This window comes from Coffea eugenioides, chromosome 7 (assembly GCF_003713205.1).
Source record: "Coffea eugenioides isolate CCC68of chromosome 7, Ceug_1.0, whole genome shotgun sequence".
Classification (NCBI taxonomy): Eukaryota; Viridiplantae; Streptophyta; class Magnoliopsida; order Gentianales; family Rubiaceae; genus Coffea; species Coffea eugenioides.
Window position 1 is genome coordinate 38,293,805 of NC_040041.1, and position 20,613 is coordinate 38,314,417.

Below are 20,613 nucleotides of genomic sequence, written 5' to 3' on the forward strand. Positions count from 1 at the left end.
GAGTATCGGACGTCTGGTACTCCAGTTTTTTGCGTCCAACAGCAGGCAGTAAGTTTGAGAAATTTTCTTCAATTCTATCGGACGTCCGGTGCAAGTTCTTTGTGCGTCCGACAGCAAACAAAGAGATTTGAGAAATCATCTTGTTTCTATCGGACGTTCGGTGGAAACATATTCAGCGTCCGATGGTTTCGTCGACTTTGAAGGATCCTATCGGACGTCCGATGCTTGCGTCCGATCGAGATCAGTGAGTCAAGGAAAATATCTTATTTCCTTCGGACGTCCGGTGGTGGAGTTCTTTATGCGTCCGAAGTTGCGCAATGATTGTCGGACGTCCGACACAAGCGTCCGACAGCTTTCAGCAGCCTTTGTCACTTTCAATTGCACTTGATCTTTGAATCTGATTTGTTTCATAATTGAAAATATTTCTTGAAAAAATATTAGAAATATCCATTGTTTTGTAAACATAAAAAGATAGGAATCAAGATCAACATTCTTCCCCTTTTTGATGATGACAAAATAATGGATGGAAGAAGAAATAATTGAGCCATAAACTCCCCCTCACTCAAAACATCAAAAAAAGTTTTTAAGTGCCAAACTTATAATCTCAGAAAACTCCCCCTTTCACATAGCATCCATTTCTCCCCCTTTTTGTCATCATAAAATGAGAATAAAAATCGGCAATAATAATCCAGCAAAAATAATTGAGAGTCCAGTATTCCAGAGAAATAATATTAGAATTCAACAATCACCAACATATCAATATTTACCAACATATCACAGAGAGTTGCAATCAAAAGAAGTATCAAGAAGTATCAAACAGAGAAATAACTGTCAAAATAATTATCAAAGCAAATCATCATTAGATCAGCATCATTCATTTCTCATTTTTGTCATTGTAAAAAATCAGTAATATCCAAAAACATCAAGAAAAACTCAGTTCAAAGCATCAGAAACATCAAAAGAAAATTATAAAAAAATATATTATGAACAAGAATCTCATCAATCTTACCAATATCTCCTACTTGTTAGAGTTAGTATCATGTCTAACTATCCACATGCATTTCATGCCTCTTCTCATGTTCTTTCTCACATAACAATCACTTTTCATGTGACCTTTTTGACAGCAAAAATTACACATAACCAAAGAGTTATTTACATGAACAGGTATAGCAAATTCATTTGCATTCTGATTCAGCCTTATCTGATGAATACCAAAATGAGGTATTGCATCATTTCTTTGAAAACAGTTTTGTTTCTTATGTTGAAGCATTTGACTAAGATCATCCATTCTTCTTTTCAAATCACCTTGTTCCTTTTTGAATATTTCACAAAATTTTATTTTTCTATCAAGCTTATTTTGTAAATCAATCTCATTCTTTTTAAAGAAATTATTTTCAATTTTCAGTTTTTGTTTTCTTGAAAAAGATGTGCATTGTCCTGAAGAAGAAAGCCAATTTTATGTTTTAATTCCTTGTTTCTAGCATAAGATTCTTTCAAACTATCATGCAATTTTATAATGAAAGATTCAAGATCATCATTAGTTTCATCATCACTTTCAAATTGAGAGTTAGAAGATGTTACCTCATCATCTCCAATGACCATGAAAATCAATTGAGCAGATTCTTCTTCATTTTCAATTTCGCTATCGGCGTTGCATTCATTCCATGTGAACTGGAAGTTGTTGAATCTTGATTTTCTTTCACCTTTCCTCTTCTTCATTGGACACTCACTCATGTAGTGTCCAAGTTGGCCACATCATAGCATTTGTCACTTTGCTTGTTATTGTACTCTTGCTTCCCTTTGTTTCTTGTATTGCTGAACTGATTTGGGAATGAGTTGTTGTTTCCTCCTTTTCTGAACCTTCGTTTATTGAGGATTCTCTTGAAATTTTTTTTGATGAGAGCTAAATCACTGTCGTTAACTTTCGCATCTTCTCTATCTAGGGAAGCAGAATCATCTTCATCTTGAGATGCCTTTAGAGCAATGCTCCTTCTTACTTTCGCATCCTCTTCCTCTTGCACTTTGGACTTAAGTTTCAACTCATAAGAGATTAGAGAATTAATAAAAGATTCAATAGGCAAGAAATTTAGATCTCTAGCTTCTTCAATGGCAGTCACTTTACTCTCCCAATCCTTTGATAAAGCATTCAGAATTTTTCTGTTTTTCTCACCTAGAGAGTATTCCTTTTCCAACACCTCTAAGTCCTTAATGAGATCAATGAATCTACAATACATCTTATCAATATTTTCATGAGTTTTCATCTTGAACGATTCATACTTAGTAACCAGAATAGATTTCTTTTGTTCTCTAACATTCTCACTACCTTCATGAATTTCTTTCAGTTTGTTCCAAATTTCTTTAGCTGACTTGCAACCCTTGACTCTAATAGATTCATTTGAGTCTAAACCACAATATAACACATTCATGGCTTTTGCATTTAAGATGAGATGAGCTCTATCCACGGCAGTCAGTTCACTTCTTGTTTTTGGTCTAGATCTATGAGTATTTTCATCTATAACAGAGGCATCATATGGACCTTCACTAATAATAAACCACAATTCAATATCAATAGATTGCAAAAATATAATCATTCTTTCTTTCCAACTCACATAATTTGACCCATTAAACATAGGTGGTCTAATGACAGAATGTCCTTCAAAAAATATGACATTATTGGTTGTCATTTTTACTCCTAAACAGCTTGAGCTTAATCTCTAGGAGACCAAACTCTGATACCAATTGTAATGATCGAAGACAACCAAGTGGAAGAGATAAGCAATGTAAAGATCACAAATGTAACAATAAGTAAACAAAAAGGAAAGAATTACAAATCAATTAACTACCCAACTCCTTTTGAGCTTGTAGATTAATTCAAATAAGTTTCTTCAAATTGATGAATTACAATCACTCTTGCGTACAAAGGAAGGTTCACCTCTTCCTTACCCCGAACACCACTTGGTCAAGCCAAGAAGTTTTACTATTCCTCAGGACAACCCTCACAGAGCTACACTCATGAAGTATTCACTCACAAATGAAAAGTTTACAATGAACCTCACACCATTAAGACTACAAATCTTCTTTTAAGAGTATTTTCTCACTAAAATCACTCTAGATCTTTTGTATCTTCAGTGTGCAAAAGTTATTTGAAAATTCTGACCATACTCTATTTATAGGAGACCAACAAAGTGCTTCATTAATGCTTCCAATGGATAGAAAGTAACTGAACAGTCAACTAACCGTTGGAGTATCGGACGTCCGGTACTCCTATTTTTTGCGTCCGACAGCAGCCAGTAAGTTTGAGAAATTTTCTTCAATTCTATCGGACGTCCGGTGCAAGCTCTTTGTGTGTCCGACAGCAAACAAAGAGATTTGAGAAATCATCTTGTTTCTATCGGACGTCCGGTGGAAACATATTCATCGTCCGATGGTTTCGTCGACTTTGAAGGATCCTATCGGACGTCCGATACTTGCGTCCGATCAAGGTCAGTGAGTCAGGGGAAATATCTTATTTTCTTCGGACGTCCGGTGGTAGAGTTCTTTAAGCGTCCGAAGTTGCGCAATGATTGTCGGACGTCCGATCCAAGCATCCGACAACTTTCAGCAGCCTTTGTCACTTTCAATTGCACTTGATCTTTGAATCTGATTTGTTTCATAATTGAAAATATTTCTTGAAAAAATATTAGAAATATCCATTGTTTTGTAAACATAAAAAGATAGGAATCAAGATCAACAGCATATTCCTGCAAAAGAGACACAACCTCAAGAGGTATGTTAGTCTCAAATTCATGCACATTCAGAGCTATTTCTTTGCTAACAAGCATAAGAAGCGGCTGCTTTTCTCTCATTAATTTCCTCACTTTCTTGGCTTTTATTAGGAGCATTTGTTTTTCCTCGAATTTTACCTCACTTGCCGAGCTATCTATAGCTTTTTTCCTCTCTTCTTTTGCCCCGGCGCTCACATTTTCTTTCTTTTTTGAACAATACTTCTCATACTCCTGTTGCAATTTCAATTGGTCTTCATGCACTTGTTTTGGGGAAAGGGGAGCTTGTGGCGACCCCACTTCCCCCTAAGGCGAACCAGAGGGTTGGCGGGCCGTCTACCTAGCTCTCGCCAGGACTCACGCAAGCAATCTAGCCCAAATTCTTCTGAAGAATAAACTAAGCTATTACAACACCGTTTCCTTCCAGATAGACTGATAACTAAATCCTCATTAACTTCAAAGATAACAAGATTTATAAGATAGCTAATCGACGGCTCTTAAACACTTCACGCGTTACTTACAAGGATTAAAGCCATACCATCCCAAATACATATAATTTCACACAACAAAAATATATACATACTAGCCAAATGACAGAATTAGGATTTACACATTTTCCAGCTTCAAGTGGCAATCCAAAATAAAAGATACAATGTTTAACTCAAACTACATGCATAAAAGTGAAATTAGATTTCAAGTCTTGCTCAAGTGCCAGGACCTGTCAAGGAAAACAAATGAACGTGGGGTGAGCTAAAACTCAGTGGTGCCCCAAAACATGCAATCACGTAAATCAAACAGCGAGTAACAATTTCACAAATTGAACAATTAGGAAAGTGTATAACAGCACAAGATAGAATACAGGGGCTCTCAGGAGCCATTCTCCACGAACTTGATCAAAATTTTCCGTAGCCGACCCTCCGTCAACTTTCACTACCTAAGGTCCATGTAGATCTTCTTATTTTTCTTAACTCCGGCCACCAATCCTACCCCTTTACCGGGCCCGCACGACAAACACGAGAGTGGTAATACTCGAGTATACCTTAGGCTGGTCGAGGGATTCACCCAACGACGTTACGTCCAACACTTATAGACTAGTCGAGGGATTCACCCAACGACTTTATGTCCGACACTTGATTTTTATAGACTGGTCGAGGGATTCACCCGACGACTTTACGTCCGACACTTATAGACTAGTCGAGGGATTCACCCAACAACTTTACGTCCGACACTTGATTTTTTTATAGACTGGTCGAGGAATTCACCCAACGACTTTTCGTCCAACACTTGATTACCAGGTCAGGATAAGAGGCCCTCCCACCCTTAAGGTGTGGTACATTCCCCTACCTAGTAATTTAGCACTTAGCAAGCGCAAGCAAGATATTCACGAAAAACACTTCAAGCAAGTCACCACTCGAAAGGCTAGTGTGATAAAGTACACACTGCTCACTTCAATGGATCAGCAATCATTTTTGGCAATTATCACATAACGAGTCGATAAAGCACTTTAACCAAATAGTGTCACGACCCCACCTCCCCCTAAGGTGAACCAGAGGGTTTGGCGGGCCGCCTGCCCAGCTCTCGCCGGGACTCAGTCGTTCACTACAAACCTCAATTAAATGCAAGATACGATCTCAAATAAAAATCAAATATCCCAAAACTTTACATATCAAAAGCGAAGCGTCCACGCTTCCGTAGCGCCACTCAGATCCTTGATACCAACTATTATACAGGAGGAAGTCCAAAACTAGACTATTACACATCCAATCACTTCTAAACGTTCAATACAATCCCAATATGAATGATTACACAAAAGGAAATCCAAATTCAATCCATACATGATATAATCCATGATTAAGCACTACAAGCCCTTCCTTCGCCTTGAGCCCTGTGGAGGGGAATAAAACATTTTTGGGGTGAGCTAGAAGCTCAGCGAGTAACCAGCAAAATCAGTTATCAAATCAGTTTCACAATCGTTCATTTCAATAATGTCATTTCAATATGGAGTATCAATAATTCCAGAAACATTTACAATGGAAAGCGATAGTAACATTCATGAAAAGGATACGTTCGTTCTCCTGTCATTTCATTGCATTTGGTTTCATTCGTGCATTCATTCACCCCGTCCCTGGCTTTTGGCCAGGCTCCACCAACCTACAAGGTAATACTCGAGTATACCGAAACGTTCACCCAAGTTCCTAGTCGCCCGACCAAGTCCGCTTCTGGCTCGAGACGACCGGTAACAAGGGGCAATGGCCAGTTCAGCCCAAAAGGCTTACATTCATGCGCAAGTAGCATTTAAACATTAATCATTGAAAATTTCATATTTATTTAGGTCGAGTGCGATAAAGTACACACTCGCCTAGAAAACTCGTTTTAACAATCACTGAAAGCAAAATCAATAATAACAAGACACTAATGCAAGCACGCATGATATGTAAGAAACAGTTCCAAAAGTAACTTTGAAAACGGTTCAAAAGTAGATAATGCAGTAAAGCGGTTCAAAAGTAAATTTGGAAACAGTTTGAGGTCACTCACCTCAATGGCTCAGCAATCATCCATCATACACTCAATGCAATCAAGTCCTTTCAAAGTTCGGACAGCACTTCCCCTGAATTTGCTTACTTTTCCAGCCATCATGGCTTCATTATATCCTCAGCCAGTCCCAAAGGTACACACACACAACAAGTTCATCCAATAGCCATTCAGCAAGCTCCAAGTAGTACCAGTACAAGTCAAGCTAGGGAAAAGTCCGGAAATGAAAGTTAAACGCAAAACCAGAAAAACAATTTTGACGTCATTTTGCGGTAATGGCACAAAATGCTCTACGCTTATCGGATGAGGGTGTAAGACCCACCATCTCGAAGCTAAAAGATAGGGCTACAACAATGTAGAAGGCCACTCAGTCCAAATCCTAGCACAACTAGGTCAAATATGCAGAATACCAAACCAGAACCGTAATTGCAGGTTTACAAATCACACTATGCTGTAATTAGTCCAACTCAGTCTATACAGGTCCAAATGCACTGATTTTAAAGGCATGCGGTAGCTAAGGCATCAAGCTACATTTCATCAGAATACACCAACATCCAAATCCAAAACAATTCCAGTCAAAACAGACGATTACAAGCGCAGTTCGCACATTCTGATCAACCCAGAACAGCAACAGTAAAATCGACATATCTCATTCTACACTACTCCAATTGCCAATTCGGAGGCCAATTCCTGAAATTTTACAGGAATCTCAAACACATCAATACCTACAACTTTCATGTTTTAAACAAAGGCCAATTCGGTCTCTAACCATATGATACAAAACCGGACAGAAAAGGGGGTTATGAAACCCTAACTTTTCACATTTCAATCCAAACCCAAAATTGGTTGCAATTTCCTATCATACACACCTACTAGAGTCATAACCCCTCATTACCAACCATCATAAATAACCACAACACCATGATCACATTAAACCAGAAAATTCCTCAAAAAAATAAAAACTTCACCAATTCATTCCAAACCAAGAAATAAACCACAATTCTCAACACTATAGCCACCATTAGGCACAAATTAAACATCATTAGGTGTAAGAGGAAGTGTAATTGTCACGACCCCACCTCCTCCTAAGGCGAACCAGAGGGTTCGGCGGGCCGCCTGCCCAGCTCTTGCCGGGACTCAGTCGTTCACTACAATCCTCAATTGAATTTCAAGATATATATATCAAATATACATCAAAGGTTCCCAAACTTTACATATCAAAAGCGAAGCGTCCACGCTTCCGCTACGCCACTCTGATCCTTGATACCAACCATTCACACGGAGAACTTTAATACAAACGTTTCCTTCACCTCGAGCCCTGTGGAGGGGAATAAAATATTTTTGGGGTGAGCTAGAAGCTCAGCGAGTAACCGGTAAAATCATTAAACAAATATTTTTCACAATGTTACATTTCGGTCATTTCGATGATGTCATGATTCAGAGATCAAATGTTCGTTTAGTGCTCTCGTGAGCCAGGGAAATCACAGCACTTGAACACCCAACGCTCAAATAGATCATTTAACATTAACATTAACATTAGGAGGGAGCCCCCTTTTTGAGCTCCAGATGAACATGAACATAAACAAACGGAGGAGACGTTGGTGTTCAGCACAAGACTCCCCAAGTACTCATTTCAAGCCAAAACATGTCATGAACTCACATGCAAGCACACATGATATGCAATCGAGTAAATAATGCAAGAAACATTTCATAAGAAGTTTTAACAATAGTTTGGGGTCACTCACCTCCACGGCTCAGAAATCATCCATCATATAACATTGCCTTGGTCAAATCCAAGTCTTAGATCACAAACTCAATGCAAACAAATCCCTTCAAAGTCCGGACAGCACTTCCCCTGAATTTGCTAACTTTTCCAGCCATCATGGCTTCATTATTTCCTCATTCCAACCCAAAGATACACACACAACAACAAGTTCATCCAATAGCCATTCAGCAAGCTCCAAGTAGTACTAGTACAAGTCAAGCTAGGGAAAAGTCCAGAAATGAAAGTTAAACTCAAAACCAGAAAAACAGGTTTTGACGTCATTTTACGGTAATGGCACCAAAGGCACTACGATTATCGGATGAAGGTCCAAGACCCACCGTTTCGAAGATAAGAGATAGGGCTACAATATTCCAGAAGGTCACTCAACCCAGTTTCGAGTGTAACCAGGTAAAAAATGCAAGAAACTATACCAGAATCACAAAAACAGATTCACAGAACGCATTCCAGCGGAAACATCATAAATCAGGTTCTCCAATTCCAAATCCAGAAATTCCAAAACCAGATAAAAGCTAAGAAACAGGGCTACATTTCATCAGAAGACCTCAACAACCAATTCGGAAGAAATTCCAGCCAAAACAACCAATTACAGTCGCAAATCCCAATTTCGGGTAAACCAGAACAGCAATAGTAATTTCGACTTTTCTGACTCTACGCTACTCCGATTGACCTGAAATTTTACAGGCACCCTTAAAACATCAATACCTACAACTTTCATGTTTTGACCCAAGGCCAATTCTGTGACGCCCCCACTTCTCCCTAAGGCGAACCAAAGGGTATCCGCGGGACGCCTGCCCAGCTCTCGCCGGGACTCACTACAATCGATCATTCAAAAGCTCGAAATACTTTAAGTAACCTCAATACATAATTAAAGTACTTCGAATATCTCACACTTACAATTATGCAGCTTTCAAGCTTAAATACAACCCAATGGAAAAGGGGTACTATAGCCATCCGTTATAATATAACTTAAAGTCTTCAAAAGAAAACAATCTAGTACTACTCACGAGCACCCTTGGTCTCGAACCCTGTAAAAGAAATCCACAACGTGGTATGAGCTACACAGCCCAGTGAGGTTCCAAGACACTCTAACAGTTCAAATAAATCAAATAAGTTGGGCATATCATACGCATGGTTCAAGGTTACACAATGGCATGTTATCATGAGGCAATAATCATTGTACAGGTAATTTGAGCATATCATAGGTATGGCACGTTTTCATAAAATGGTTATCATTATGTAAAATAAACACACATTGAAGGATACGGTGTTCCAGTGGAACTCTGTCGGTCATCTGCACCTTATGACTTCCGGATCCCCTCGGTTTGACTGGCCATCACCTTATCCCTCCAGTGGTAATACTCGAGTATACCGAAACGGTTGTCCAGGGTTCCAACCTACCCGACCGAGTCCAGTCCTGGCTCGAGTAGGTCAGTAACCGAGGCAGGGCCCAAGTTCAACTTAGAGCTTACAACATGCACAAGTAATCAAGTAATTCGGCAAAAGGTAAAATTCATCATTTGAGTAGGTCGAGTGAGGTAAAGTACACACTCGCCTAACAATGATGGACAACTTCATATAACATGCGATTCATGATAATCAAGTGATCAAGTAAGTTGGTGATCACGTAAGCAGATAATCAAGTAAGCAAGTAGCCGAATGGATTAGAAAACGGTAAGTAAACACGGTAAACGGTAAACGGTGGTAATTACGGTTAATTGGCAGACATATGTCATTTTAATAGGCCACCATTGGCCGATTTTCACTTTTTCCACATAAGGGTTGAGGAGATTCACTCCAACCGACTTATGCTGTCATAGCATAATTAATCATTTAAACACATCATGTAGATATGCTCTCCAAACATTTCATATCTAGTATTTCAAGTAATCACATAAATATGCTCTTTAAGCATTTCATATCGAATAGTTCAAATATACATATTTCAGGTATTTCATGTCGAGTAATTCAAGTATACCTTATTCAGATATGCATGAGTGTGGCAAATACTTAACATATAGCACTTAACACTTAATAATCATGGGTTATGCATGTCATAGACTTATTCCAATTACGTATTCCTATATGGAACACTCACCTATAGCAACAAGAGAGTAATACTCAAACAAGTGTCTAGGCGTCCACTTCGAGTTCTTCTTGAAGGTCCCCTTGAGCGCCTGAGCAAATAACCATTAACTATTATACACTATCACTTAGAACTCCTATTTATCAAAGAAGGTTGTACAATCTAAAGGGAATTCATGAATTGGGCCTTAATTATTAATAATCGAGGCTCAAGAGTAAAGTTTTAAAGTCTAAAGAAAGAGACTAACATTTTTCATGAAATCGAGTTCAAAATGTTCAATCGGTATCGAGAAAAGAAGGCAAGTTTCCAAAATCTCATTTCTAAGAAATTGTCAAATTTTAGCTTTGGGTGTCAATTCTAGAAAAATTGTATCTTGCACTACGTAGGTCCAAAATTGGAAAGCTTGATACCATTGGAAACTACATTCCGAGTACTACAAGTTTCTAGAAGACACTTTTCCATGATTCGAAATGGAAGGTATTCAAAAGTTGGATCAAAGTTACTGCTGTAGAATACTAAGACAGTTTCAAGGTTGGTTTTTGGCCAATTTTGGAAATTCAGTAAAATTCACTTGTTTTGAACTAACCTTTGAAATTTGGAAATCAAATAGTGTTGCAATCCAAGAGTATAACAAAACAAGCGGATTGAGAAACGGAGTTTCGAGCACCGAGATACGGTAGCCCGAAGTTGAGCAAATTCAAGACTGGATGAGAATTTTCCAGATTTGAACCTCTAACTTTAGTAATTCAATTGGGTATCGAAACGAACTTGAATCGGCACCAAAATTGGCAGTATTTTACTCCCATATGAAAGGTACCACTCTATCAAATTTCAGGGAAAAATACTTTCGATAAGATAGTTAATTAGTCAACCAAAGTTCAGGAAAATTATAAGGCAATCTGCCTTGAGACTTTCATTACCCAATTCAAAACGTCTAATCAAGCAAACTATACAATCATGGTTCATTTGTGAAATAAAGGCCTAAGAAACATCCATAATGCCTTTGGTAAGTGTTTAGTATCAAGAACATCAATTAACAAGTTCACTCCAATATCTTGTTCCAAACCAGTCCAACATTAGTGTTTTTCCAAAACAGAGCAGTCCACTTGTTTCAGTCACAACTCAGTCAATTTAACTCGAAATCGAGCATGGCTTACGCCGTTGGAAAATACGTTCATAGGGGTAAAATATCACAGAAGAAATCATTTCCAAATTCGGCACCAATCTGGTTCAAAATCGGGCATCAAGTTGCTGCCTGAACACTTCATTCCAGATGAACAGAGCAACAGGACAGCGAACTTAAAACATTTGGTTCGGCTTGCTCACAAAGAATCAGAACGTGTATTATATACCAAATTAAAGCCAGGAATGTCTAGTTTCCAACGCCACCAACGGCACATGATTTCGACATCCGAGGACAGAGTTACAGCCAAAATACTACCACTGGTCAGAATCATACGCGAACAGTTTTCCAGATTGCTAGTTTCTCAAGAAAAATTCATTTGCTCAATCAAACCTCAATATTTTCCAATGAAATTTTTCACACATCTAATACATCCTATAAACATCTAATTCAAGCCATTAAACCATTAAAAATTGACCTGGAAATGGCCGAACATGGCAGGGGCAAAATCGGAAGTTTTTGCTTCTTACACCCAATGAAGTTTCTACTAATTACCCACCACTAATGCATCATTATAACCACTAAACCAACAATATAATCACCATCAATCATCACATCAGCAACAATAACCCAAGTGTGGGAATTCCAAGAGCCCACTATCACATTTTTACACCATACACAAGCTAACCAAATGCATGCATGAACTTAACAAGGTAAGAACAAGGTAAGATAGCTTCCAAACTTCAAGTTTTCAAGAGTGGATCATCACTTACTTTGGGTTGATGTTCAGCAGAATTTTCGGCCCTCTATTACCCCAGAAAAACCGTGATTTCCAGCCCTTGTTTGCAGCTCAAAATGATCCTCAAGTGTCAAGCTAGGTGTGGTGCAAGTTTGGTTGATTTTGGAGATGATTTGGAGTGGTTTTGAGTGAGATTAGTGAGCAGAAATTTTGTTGCAAATGAGTTAGAGAGAGGAGGGAGCTGGCCGGCTGTTTGAAGCTCAAGAGAGAGAGAGAGTGATCAGATTTTAGCTTCCAAGAGAAGACATTAACTTGTGGCCTCAAGTCACCCATTAGTCAACTCACATTAGGGTGCGTTTGGCGCGATTAGGGCTCGATTTTCTCGCGCGTTTGGTTCACTAGTGCACTAAACCTCCAATGTATTTATATTCATGTAGATAATATTCACTCTTAATTGTCCCGAAATAAAGGTCTAAAGTCCCTCAAATAAAGTCGCGCGTGTGAAAACGCGTACCGTCAATTTTTTACGCTATAACGCGAAACCTCCGGGAAATTCTTATAACGATAGTACTAATAACTATCACTTGAGTATTTAAACATTAAAATACCGAATTTAGGTCCATTGTACATGTCTCCAATATTCCAAACTTATTGTACTCTCAAGCGGATAAAATCTTCAAGCACTATTCACTGTTTTTACTAAACGCGCTCCAGGAAATTAATTCATGAAATGAGTTACTTTAAAAATATAACGAAGTTATATTACCATGTATTTAGGTCTAATAAGACTAGAAAATATTCCTCGAGGCAAATATCCAATTAAATAATTTATTAAGCCACAAATTAGGCTAAAAAAAATAATAGTTTTTACGAGTCCTCACAACCTCCCCTCCTTAAAAGAATTTCGTCCTCGAAATTCATACCTTCTGTAATCTCAGACAACTCTGAACCATGTGGTGTGTTCATGTTATGCTTTCTTTCTGATGCCATTGGTCGGTTTCTCCTTCCATTGACTTGTCGAGGGACAGTTCCATTTCCTTGTGGAGCAGTAGTTTCTCGTGGATACCTCCTTGGACAGTCATGAACTTTATGGTTGGTACTCCCACACCCCATACACTTTCGTCCCTTTAGTCAACAGTTTTCTTCAATGTGATTCGTCCTTCCACAATATCCACAAGTCGGACGAGGTGTTGTGACCTGACTGGCTTGCGAGGTTTTCTTTGATCGTGTCTGTTCTACTGAAGTCCCTCGCGACATAGTTCCTTTTGGTTCCTTTATCATGAGTGGTGCAGGAAATAACAGTCCTACTCCATCCACTTCTTTTCTAACTTTGGGTGGTGGTCCATTTCCTCCTAGTGTACTATCAGATGCATCTCTTTTCCTTGCTTGGAGAGCTCTCAGTTGAGATTTTGTGCTTTCTACCCTTTGCGCTTTTTCGAGAGCGTCACTAAATGTTTCAACCTGTGCTGCAGCAAGGGCATCTTGGATTTCCAAATCTAATCCTTGGATAAACCTTCTTATTCTCTTCCGTTCAGTAGCCACCAATTCTGGGGCATATGTAGATAACTTTGTAAAGCGTGTTTCATACTCAGCTACGCTCAAAGTTCCTTGACGAAGCTTTATAAAATCATCTTCTCTCTTTTCTTGGACAAGTGGAGGAAGAAATTTCTCATTAAATTCACGTACAAAGTTTATCCAAGTCCTTAGGGTTTGATCTCTTTCCCACTTGTTTCTTATAACATTCCACCAGGCTCGGGCTGCTCCTTCAAGTTGAAATACAGCAAAGGTGACTTGTCTCTCCTCTGTGTAATCCAAGGCATCGAATATATTTCTTATATTCTCTAACCAATTCTCAGCCACCTCTGGATCAGGTCCTCCAGCAAACTTGGGCGGGGAAAATTTTTGAAACCGCTCTAAAGCTCGATCCTCCCCTATCTCTTGGTTTCCACGTTGGTTTCCTTGTCCAACACCTTGACCTTGTTGAGCTACCAAGAGCTCCAGGATATCCGTCATGCGAGTTAAAACTTGTCCCATTTGGTCATTTCCTCTCCCAACACTTGACTCAACGTTTTGATCAATACCGGACCCATTAGCTACTCTTTCATTTCTGGGTTGTCTAGGTTGACGTCCCTTTCGTTGTCCTCTAGTTTCCATGTTCACAACTAATCTATACGCACATGCATAACCCTCACACTTAGTTAAAATTGAACTATACTCATATACCAGTAGCAACATTTAAAGAGAATGAAGTCACTTACACAAATAACATTATCACTATGCAAGTAAACACAAACTAGAGTTCATTAAATTATAAAACAAGTTATGGCCAAGTAAAGTTCATGCCAAGTCAAAGTCAATAGCAAAATAAACAAGTGATCATCACAAGTACATTCATCTTCAAGGCGCAGACTCTAAGTTCTACTCCCATCGTCTCACTATAAAAGATCACAAGTAGGGATTCACTAGATTATTGGAACTAGACGATTCTCATTCCCTAACATGCTCGATTTCAATCCCAACACAAGGATCTTTTGAGTTACAATATTTTCCATCTTCCACTCTTAATTATTGTACCATCTTAACCAAACAATTATTGGTTTCCTGCAACCATTCACATGAAATATCGATTCATTCTTATTCCCCAAAAATGGAGATATAAAGTCCTTATGGTTGCCCTCAACTCTCAAGTACTCGGGTACAAGAATCCGAAATAAGGTAATTCACAACTCGAGCCGGCCGGTCCCAAGACTAAATCACCACATTCGAGATTCCTACCCAACATACATATCAAATTCCCTCCAATTATCAAGATAAAGGTTTTACAACCTATAACATTCATGATTCACAGCTTACATTTTTTTTTTGAAGGGCACTTAAACCTTTACTCAATCACATAGTAAGGACCATAACACCACTTGGTCCTATCTTGCTCCTTTGTAGAGACCACGTGAATTGGCTCTAAATTTCATTGCTACAAGCAATCATTTAACTTTCAAACCAGTCCCACAGTCCGGCATCCTAAACATTTAAGCCTAGGATACACTACAAAGATCTGAAGCCTAAGCTCTGATACCAACTGTGACGCCCCCACTTCTCCCTAAGGCGAACCAAAGGGTATCCGCGGGACGCCTGCCCAGCTCTCGCCGGGACTCACTACAATCGATCATTCAAAAGCTCGAAATACTTTAAGTAACTTCAATACATAATTAAAGTACTTCAAATATCTCACACTTACAATTATGCAGCTTTCAAGCTTAAATACAACCCAATGGAAAAGGGGGTACTATAGCCATCCGTTATAATATAACTTAAAGTCTTCAAAAGAAAACAATCTAGTACTACTCACGAGCACCCTTGGTCTCGAACCCTGTAAAAGAAATCCACAACGTGGTATGAGCTACACAGCCCAGTGAGGTTCCAAGACACTCTAACAGTTCAAATAAATCAAATAAGTTGGGCATATCATACGCATGGTTCAAGGTTACACAATGGCATGTTATCATGAGGCAATAATCATTGTACAGGTAATTTGAGCATATCATAGGTATGGCACGTTTTCATAAAACGGTTATCATTATGTAAAATAAACACACATTGAAGGATACGGTGTTCCAGTGGAACTCTGTCGGTCATCTGCACCTTATGACTTCCGGATCCCCTCGGTTTGACTGGCCATCACCTTATCCCTCCAGTGGTAATACTCGAGTATACCGAAACGGTTGTCCAGGGTTCCAACCTACCCGACCGAGCCCAGTCCTGGCTCGAGTAGGTCAGTAACCGAGGCAGGGCCCAAGTTCAGCTTAGAGCTTACAACATGCACAAGTAATCAAGTAATTCGGCAAAAGGTAAAATTCATCATTTGAGTAGGTCGAGTGAGGTAAAGTACACACTCGCCTAACAATGATGGACAACTTCATATAACATGCGATTCATGATAATCAAGTGATCAAGTAAGTTGGTGATCACGTAAGCAGATAATCAAGTAAGCAAGTAGCCGAATGGATTAGAAAACGGTAAGTAAACACGGTAAACGGTAAACGGTGGTAATTACGGTTAATTGGCAGACATATGTCATTTTAATAGGCCACCATTGGCCGATTTTCACTTTTTCCACATAAGGGTCGAGGAGATTCACTCCAACCGACTTATGCTGTCATAGCATAATTAATCATTTAAACACATCATGTAGATATGCTCTCCAAACATTTCATATCTAGTATTTCAAGTAATCACATAAATATGCTCTTTAAGCATTTCATATCGAATAGTTCAAATATACATATTTCAGGTATTTCATGTCAAGTAATTCAAGTATACCTTATTCAGATATGCATGAGTGTGGTAAATACTTAACATATAGCACTTAACACTTAATAATCATGGGTTATGCATGTCATAGACTTATTCCAATTACGTATTCCTATATGGAACACTCACCTATAGCAACAAGAGAGTAATACTCAAACAAGTGTCTAGGCGTCCACTTCGAGTTCTTCTTGAAGGTCCCCTTGAGCGCCTGAGCAAATAACCATTAACTATTATACACTATCACTTAGAACTCCTACTTATCAAAGAAGGTTGTACAATCTAAAGGGAATTCATGAATTGGGCCTTAATTATTAATAATCGAGGCTCAAGAGTAAAGTTTTAAAGTCTAAAGAAAGAGACTAACATTTTTCATGAAATCGAGTTCAAAATGTTCAATCGGTATCGAGAAAAGAAGGCAAGTTTCCAAAATCTCATTTCTAAGAAATTGTCAAATTTTAGCTTTGGGTGTCAATTCTAGAAAATCGTATCTTGCACTACGTAGGTCCAAAATTGGAAAGCTTGATACCATTGGAAACTACATTCCGAGTACTACAAGTTTCTAGAAGACACTTTTCCATGATTCGAAATGGAAGGTATTCAAAAGTTGGATCAAAGTTACTGCTGTAGAATACTAAGACAGTTTCAAGGTTGGTTTTTGGCCAATTTTGGAAATTCAGTAAAATTCACTTGTTTTGAACTAACCTTTGAAATTTGGAAATCAAATAGTGTTGCAATCCAAGAGTATAACAAAACAAGCGGATTGAGAAACGGAGTTTCGAGCACCAAGATATAGTAGCCCCAAGTTGAGGAAGATTCAAGACTGAAGAAGAATTTCCAGTTTTGAACCTCCAACACTAGAAATTTAATTGGGTATCGAAACGAACTTGGATTGGTACCAAAAATTGGCAGTATTTTACTCCCATATGAAAGGTACCACTCTATCAAATTTCAGGGAAAAATACTTTCGGTAAGATAGTTAATTAGTCAACCAAAGTTCAGGAAAATTATAAGGCAATCTGCCTTGAGACTTTCATTACCCAATTCAAAACGTCTAATCAAGCAAACTATACAATCATGGTTCATTTGTGAAATAAAGGCCTAAGAAACATCCATAATGCCTTTGGTAAGTGTTTAGTATCAAGAACATCAATTAACAAGTTCACTCCAATATCTTGTTCCAAACCAGTCCAACATTAGGGTTTTTCCAAAACAGAGCAGTCCACTTGTTTCAGTCACAACTCAGTCAATTTAACTCGAAATCAAGCAAGGCTTATGCCATTGGAAAATACGTTCATAGGGGTAAAATATCACAGAAGAAATCATTTCCAAATTCGGCACCAATCTGGTTCAAAATCGGGCATCAAGTTGCTGCCTGAACACTTCATTCCAGATGAACAGAGCAACAGGACAGCGAACTTAAAACATTTGGTTCGGCTTGCTCACAAAGAATCAGAACGTTCATTATATACCAAATTAAAGCCAGGAATGTCTAGTTTCCAACGCCACAAATGGCACATGATTTCGACATCCGAGGACAGAGTTATAGCCAAAATACTACCACTGGTCAGAATCATACGCGAACAGTTTTCCAGATTGCTAGTTTCTCAAGAAAAATTCATTTGCTCAATCAAACCTCAATATTTTCCAATGAAATTTTTCACACATCTAATACATCCTATAAACATCTAATTCAAGCCATTAAACCATTAAAAATTGGCCTGGAAATGGCCGAACATGGCAGGGGCAAAATCGGAAGTTTTTGCTTCTTACACCCAATGAAGTTTCTACTAATTACCCACCACTAATGCATCATTATAACCACTAAACCAACAATATAATCACCATCAATCATCACATCAGCAACAATAACCCAAGTGTGGGAATTCCAAGAGCCCACTATCACATTTTTACACCATACACAAGCTAACCAAATGCATGCATGAACTTAACAAGGTAAGATAGCTTCCAAACTTCAAGTTTTCAAGAGTGGATCATCACTTACTTTGGGTTGATGTTCAGCAGAATTTTCGGCCCTCTATTACCCCAGAAAAACCGTGATTTCCAGCCCTTGTTTGCAGCTCAAAATGATCCTCAAGTGTCAAGCTAGGTGTGGTGCAAGTTTGGTTAATTTTGGAGATGATTTGGAGTGGTTTTGAGTGAGATTAGTGAGCAGAAATTTTGTTGCAAATGAGTTAGAGAGAGGAGGGAGCTGGCCGGCTGTTTGAAGCTCAAGAGAGAGAGAGAGTGATCAGATTTTAGCTTCCAAGAGAAGACATTAACTTGTGGCCTCAAGTCACCCATTAGTCAACTCACATTAGGGTGCGTTTGGCGCGATTAGGGCTCGATTTTCTCGCGCGTTTGGTTCACTAGTGCACTAAACCTCCAATGTATTTATATTCATGTAGATAATATTCACTCTTAATTGTCCCGAAATAAAGGTCTAAAGTCCCTCAAATAAAGTCGCGCGTGTGAAAACGCGTACCGTCAATTTTTTACGCTATAACGCGAAACCTCCGGGAAATTCTTATAACGATAGTACTAATAACTATCACTTGAGTATTTAAACATTAAAATACCGAATTTAGGTCCATTGTACATGTCTCCAATATTCCAAACTTATTGTACTCTCAAGCGGATAAAATCTTCAAGCACTATTCACTGTTTTTACTAAACGCGCTCCAGGAAATTAATTCATGAAATGAGTTACTTTAAAAATATAACGAAGTTATATTACCATGTATTTAGGTCTAATAAGACTAGAAAATATTCCTCGAGGCAAATATCCAATTAAATAATTTATTAAGCCACAAATTAGGCTAAAAAAAATAATAGTTTTTACGAGTCATCACATAGTAGTTGTCTTAAGACTGCCTAGTTTAGTAGTTGTTAGTCGTTGAGTATTTTATTATTTATTGGGCCTTATCGGGAAGCCTTAAAGAGCTGGCTCTTTATGCGGACCGAATTCCTATTCCAGGTTTATGTGGGCCGGATTTGCCCTAGTTTTTAGCCTATAAAAGGCACCTATTGTATGAGCAAAAGGACAGATTATTACAACCAGAAATCGTGAGGAATTTTCCTTCAAGTTCTTAATCGAACTTACTCTTGAATTCTTGAGTTCATAGCTTAGGATTCAAATCAGACTTTATCGATTAGTTTGTTCCCTAATCGTGGTGTCTCTTCATCCATTATTATTTGCTTAAGGTTGCTGATTGCCTTTGTGTGTCAGAGGTCTTGAGTCCATGAGAACAATCGAGTTCAATTTCCATTGGGAGAAAAGACCTAACTCTGATAATTACAAGGTGGGGAGGGTCTAGGAGGGTCTTCCCCTAGGGTTGCTCATCAGTTGGTAATCAGAGCATCAGGTTAATTCTATTTTAATTGAAGTTGTTCATATCTTGTTCAACCAATACTCAAAAAATAGGCAAAACAGAAATTCAGCAATACTCAAAAGAAAATTCCAGCAATACTCTAGCAACTTGGACACTAAAACAATATAAGGTACGTGACTTTTTTTTTTTGTCTTTAAACCCTAACAACCCAAACACAAGTATAACAGACTCAAGAATGAAATTTGGACAGAAAACACAAAAAGACAACACCCAAACAGATCCGGCCGCCAATGTGGACCAAAGGATCCTTGACCCAAGGTTGAAGTTATTGCACACCCACATCCGCATCAACACGTCAATATCAAAAGCAAAACAGGAAAGGTGACGTGCCAAACCAACTATCCTATATTATGTCCTAACTACCTTGCACAACCCTCGAACCCTAGATTTCTAGCTTAATTCGTCACTGACCCAGCCGACTCCACTACCTTCTCAGGTGCAGCTAGCTCTTTCTCAGGTTCTAGGTCAGATTCATTAGGGGCCACATTCCCTTGACCTTCCCCCGCTATATTCACGTGTACTACCTCCTCTACGAGCGCTCCATACTCACTTCGGATGTTATCAGTTAGATTCCTCACTTCTCTTACCATTTGAACGAGGCAACCATTAGCCTTCTGTGCTTGCTCTCAAAAGGCATTGGTTCGTTCCTACTTCTCGAGAATAGAAGTCTCAAACTCTCGAATTCTATCCCCTTGCATCCTTAACACTGCCTGCAGACGCTCAATCTCGGTCTGGTCTCGACGATTGGCACTAGCCAACTTTTTCCTCTCGTCCACTATGGCGAGAACCACCCTACCGGGGTATGAGTAGGTCCGCCAACAATCACTGTGCCTGACCCTACGCCCTGGAGCCAATCGAAGTACCAGCCCTCTTGGATGTTCCTGATAGCTAA